Source organism: Rutidosis leptorrhynchoides, chromosome 3 (assembly GCF_046630445.1).
Source record: "Rutidosis leptorrhynchoides isolate AG116_Rl617_1_P2 chromosome 3, CSIRO_AGI_Rlap_v1, whole genome shotgun sequence".
Taxonomy (NCBI): Eukaryota; Viridiplantae; Streptophyta; class Magnoliopsida; order Asterales; family Asteraceae; genus Rutidosis; species Rutidosis leptorrhynchoides.
In genome coordinates, this window is record NC_092335.1 from 206,463,356 (window position 1) to 206,469,148 (window position 5,793).

At 31.0% G+C, this 5,793-nt stretch overlaps 1 long non-coding RNA gene across 1 annotated transcript; it reads right to left on the reverse strand.

The window, feature by feature from the left end:
* Positions 1–4,726: 4,726 nt before the first annotated feature.
* LOC139897702 (uncharacterized) lies at positions 4,727–5,220 on the reverse strand. The gene is made up of 2 exons (XR_011776745.1): positions 5,011–5,220; positions 4,727–4,843 (listed from the first exon to the last, which is right to left on the reverse strand). It is a non-coding gene; the product is annotated as an uncharacterized lncRNA (long non-coding RNA).
* Positions 5,221–5,793: the final 573 nt, after the last annotated feature.

Consider the following 5,793-nt stretch of genomic DNA (forward strand, 5'->3'; position numbering starts at 1 on the left):
GCAGGTTTTATAAATGATTTACAAAATAGACACAAGTACGTGAAACTACATTCTATGGTTGAATTATCGAAATCGAATATGCCCCTTTTTATTAAGTCTAGTAATCTAAGAATTAGGGAACAGACACCCTAATTGACGCGAATCCTAAAGATAGATCTATTGGGCCTAACAAACCCCATCCAAAGTACCGGATGCTTTAGTACTTCGAAATTTATATCATATCCGAAGGGTGTCCCGGAATGATGGGGATATTCTTATATATGCATCTTGTTAATGTCGGTTACCAGGTGTTCACCATATGAATGATTTTTATCTCTATGTATGGGGTGTGTATTGAAATATGAAATCTTGTGGTCTATTATTATAATTTGATATATATAGGTTAAACCTATAACTCACTAACATTTTTGTTGACGTTTTAAGCATGTTTATTCTCAGGTGATTATTAAGAGCTTCCGATGTCGCATACTTAAATAAGGACGAGATTTGGAGTCCATGCTTGTATGATATTGTGTAAAAACTGCATTCAAGAAACTTATTTTGTTGTAACATATTTGTATTGTAAACCATTATGTAATGGTCGTGTGTAAACAGGATATTTTAGATTATCATTATTTGATAATCTACGTAAAGCTTTTTAAACCTTTATTGATGAAATAAAGGTTATGGTTTGTTTTAAAATGAATGCAGTCTTTGAAAAACGTCTCATATAGAGGTCAAAACCTCGCAACGAAATCAATTAATATGGAACGTTTTTAATCATTAAGAACGGGACATTTCACAAGTCGTTGAGTTCATCAATATTATTATTAAGTCAATTATAGTTGGAATTATTATGAAATGGTATGCCTGCTGTCAACTTTCGATGAAATGAAAGTTTATCTTTTCAAAAACGAACGCAATATTTGTAAAATGTATCATATAGGGGTCAAGTACCTCGCGATGTAATCAACTGTTGTGAATCGTTTATAATCGATATGGATTTCGTCCGGATGGATTAGGACGGGTCTTCACAGTTATGATGTATGAATATCTCTTAATATGATATATACATTAAAATATCATTACAACGATAATCGTTACATATAAGTCTCGTTTCGTAATTCTTGAGTTAGTAGTCTTGTTTTTACATATGTAGTTCATTGTTAACACACTTAATGATATATTTAAATATCATTTTATCATATTAAATATAGTGTATCAATATCTTAATATGATACATATGTATTTAGTAGACGTTATCATAACGATAATCGTTATATATATCATTTCGAGTTTCTTAACTTAGTAATCTCATTTCTTATGTATATCACACATTGTTAATATACTTAGTGAGATACTTACTCATCATAATCTCATGTCAACCATATATATATGTCTATATGTACCACAACATGTAGTTTTTACAAATTTGTAACGTTCGTGAATCGCCGGTCAACTTGGGTGATCAATTGTCTATATGAAACTTATTTCATTTAATCAAGTCTTAACAAGTTTGATTGCTTAACACATTGGAAACATTTAGTCATGTAAATATCAATCTCAATTAATATATATAAACATGGAAAAGTTCGGGTCACTACAATATGGTTGCAGGTTTCAGTCCATAATTGAGACTGGTGAAGCAGACTGTAAAACCGAAGTTTGAAACTTCGGTTTTACTGTTTATCTGCAAAACCGAAGTTCCAAACTTCGGTTTAGGGTTCCCACTGACACAGCAAGAAAATTCGAAGTTTGAAACTTCGGATATGGCAAAACCGAAGTTTGAAACTTCGGATATGGCAAAACCGAAGTTTCAAACTTCAGTTTTACCATTTCTGTAAAAAAAAATACGTTTTTCTATTTTTGCAAGAAATTTGATTAAAATTACTATTTAGACCCTCTTTAACCCTGGCGTGTTGGGTCATGTGTTGACCAACACTCCTATAACCATGGTGTGCTGCTTCATGTGCTAGCGGCGTGCTTCAAGTGAGCACCGAACATTTTGTACGCGTGTTGCATTTTTCCCCATTTTTTAATTAATTTTTATCCCCCTTTTCACCCAACTTCCAATCAGATTTTAACACATCACTCAACACGCCACTTAACACTCCACCTCATTACACACCGGTATGGCAGCACGCTCATCAAGCACCCCACCCCACCCAGCAACACGCCCATTATCCCCTTCAGGAATAAAGATGGTCTTAAAAAAAAAAAATCGGATTTTGAATCATGCAGGACACTCATACATATTTGACTTGTTTGAAGGAGTAAAGCTTGTTTTGAGTACAGTTTCATCTCCTTATTTGGCTGCTGGCTTAACTTACAACCGGATCTTACACCAACACAAAATATATCTATTTTGAATAGAAGTCGAAGCTTCTAATCCCGTTGGTACCATTAACATTTTTGATAGTTATATAATCGATTTGATTCTTTTGGTGTCTTTATCTCAGTTGTATAAGTTTGATGTATCGATTCTCATATCTATAAGTAGTTTACATTACGTACAGAGCTCAACTGTTAATGACAGAATAATATTACATTGGATATGGTTTTTAGATATTACATATAATTATGATCATTCTTTACAGATTTTCAGTGGACAAAACCAGTGGCGAATCTAGGATCAAAATCCAATGGGGTCCCGAAATTTTTTTTTCAATACAAATTATATTTCAAGGGTATTTTAGTGATCATTTACCTTTAAAAATCTATAAATCCTGAATATTTATGGGGTCCTATACTTAAACTTAGTGGCGTCCTATACAAATTGGAGAGTAGATTATTAAAAAAAAAATTACACATGTGGGGTCATAGGACCCCATAGCTATAAACTTGGGCTCGCCACGGACAAAACACTCTTTTAGCTATTAATAAGCTAAGGCGCTACTTCTGTAACATAGACCCAGTGACGATTCTAGAATTATAATTCAATGAGGTCCCGGATTATTTTCCAATACTAGTTATATTTTCAAAGCTATTTTAGTTTTAGTAGACTTTCAAAAAATTTACAAATTTGAAAAATATATGTGGTCTGAATAGTTAAATTTAGTGTTGTCCTATACAATTTAAACGAAAAACTATAAATTTGAAAAATATATGGGGCCATGCAATTAAATTTAGTGGTGTCCTATACAATTTAAATGATATTTTCTATTAAAAAATTTTAAACTATTGGTGTCTCGTAACCTCACGGAGTAAATACTAGATTCGCCACCTAAGACACCATGTTTCATTGCCGAAAGATTTTGTTTAAGTGTGTTCACTTTCATGTCTACTACTTTGGCGTGAACTCAAGCAAGCTATACATTTATGAGGTTAGAAATAGTGGACCATTTTCGTTTAAGTCTATTTTACAAGCAATATTATTTGTCTGTAGATAATTATGAGTTGTTCTAACCATTTTGTTACATGTGAAATGTACGTTTCACGTGGTCGAAAAATGTTCAAAGTTATAAGTCTTATTGGGTGCAAATGTGGTCCTAAATATATAGATTGAGTTGATATTTATTTATTCTATATTAATTAATTAAAAAGCAAACATGAAACTAACTAGAAATTTGATGGTTCTTGAAACAGTACAAAAATTACTATTACATCTCTTTGTAAACTTTTTTAAAGTATTAACCTTGGTAGTTATAGTTTGAATTATTTATTAAAAGGAATATTGTAACTTACAAAATACGGAGTAATAATAACAAAATATCTTTTTCAAGTTTCACATGAAAAAGAAACTATTAGGCGATGTTGATCATATGCATATATTACAAAGTTGAAAATGTAATTAAGTGCGATAATTGAATACTTGACATTTGACAATTTATTGTAAACACATAATTGATGGATCAACCATTAACCCCCTAATCTTTTATTTGATTACATTTTTACATAATCTCTAGATATCATTGAAACCTTTAAGGTGAAAATCAACATATACGATTTATGTTCTCAAGAGTAAAGCATGACGAGGATCGTTGGTAGATTCGTCTACTGACAACAATGAGTAACGACCACTGTTTAAAACAAACCTTATTAATTTTTTTATGTTTCTTTCAATATTGCTCTATAAGTTTGCTTACTTTTTTGACTAGTAATAGTCACGACTCACGAGTCACCTTGACCCATCGACTCATAATAGTTGTTAAATGACTCGTAAAACTTAATATTATTAAATAATCGACGCATGAGTTGCCTTTTCTAATTATTTTTTAATCGTTATTTTTAATTATTTTTTTAATTATTGACTCTACTTGTAACTCGTTAGTCTAACAAGTATGATGGACGACTCCAATCTTTAAAAAATGGACGAAATATACAACTTAAAACTTACTAAAAATGAAAGCAATGTTTTATATCGTTTTGAATATATATGAGTAAACAATGAAATCAATATATTTTCATGTTTCTTATTAAGATCCACATTTCTTATGATGTTGTAAGCTATTTTAGTGTATTGAAAGGATCGTGGCTAAAACAATATAAAGGATAAATAGCAAAACATTCTCGACTTTACTATAAACAACCTTCTCGGTTGGGAAAACAAAACCTTCACGCACTACTACAAAAAAGGACTTTTGAAACCGGTTTTTGAGACTTTTGAAACCGGTTTTAAAACCGGTTTGTATCTACGGGGTTTCTAAAGTAAAGACCGGTTTTACAACCGGTTTCGAAAATTGACTTTTCAAACGGGTTTTTTTTTAATAAAAACAGGTTTCTATTATGGAAAAAAAAACAGGTTCTATTCTCTTTTTTCTTTTTTTTTTTTAAATTGCAGCATCTTCATCGACTAATCTTGCACAACTGAACATCATCCACAGCTAATCTTCATAATTTCGCTAATCTTCATCTTCATACTTCGCTAATACAAACAATACCATACACGAAACATCATATATTAAACAATTCATCAGCAATTTATAAAACAATAAATTATACCAAAGAAGGCAAGTGACGAGTTCTTCATATATAATCTGCACTTTGACTAGTAAACATCAAATATAAAAGCGAAGAAATCAAAACACTTACCAAATAGTCACTTTATTATGTTCTATCAACTTGCTCGTTTACATAGAGTTTGAAAGATAAACCAACTAGTCACTTGTAATCTGTTCTGCAAAACAATAACCATGAAGGAAAAAACGAAATTGACGAAAAAACAATAACAAATAGTAACAACCATAGAGTATTTGAAAGAAAAAACGAAATTGAAAAAATAACAAATAAGTAAAACAACCAAGAAGGATAAAATGAAGGAAAAATGAAAGATAGAGATGGTAGGTGAAGGTTTTGATAGATGGTAAAGATAAAGATGATAGATGGTAGGTAAGATAAAGATGAAAGGTAGAGATGTTTGTAGCATGTTTAACTTTTTCATTACCCGCTCCGAACTGAAAACGCATCCAGATCGGTTTTTTGAAAAAAGGGGTTTCTATTATGGAAAATAGAGACCAGTTTTTTTAAAAAACCGGTTTCTATTGTTTGGAACCGATTTCTTTAGAAAACCAGTTTCTATTGTCTAAAATAGAGACCCATTTTTTTTTAAAAACCGGTTCCTAATTTCCGTCTTTTAAAAAACCGGTCTCTATTCAATTGAGAAACCTGTTTTTTTACCCTCCTCTAAAAACCGGTTTCTTATGGGGGTTTCTATTCCTTTTTGTGTAGTAGTGACGGTTTAGTTTATTTCACTCAAAATAATAACATCAATCGACTGAGTTTTAAAACTAGTTCATCATACTATATATGCTAAATAAAGGATAAACTAAATGATAAGGATAAACAATACTTAAAAGATAAGGGTAAATATAAATC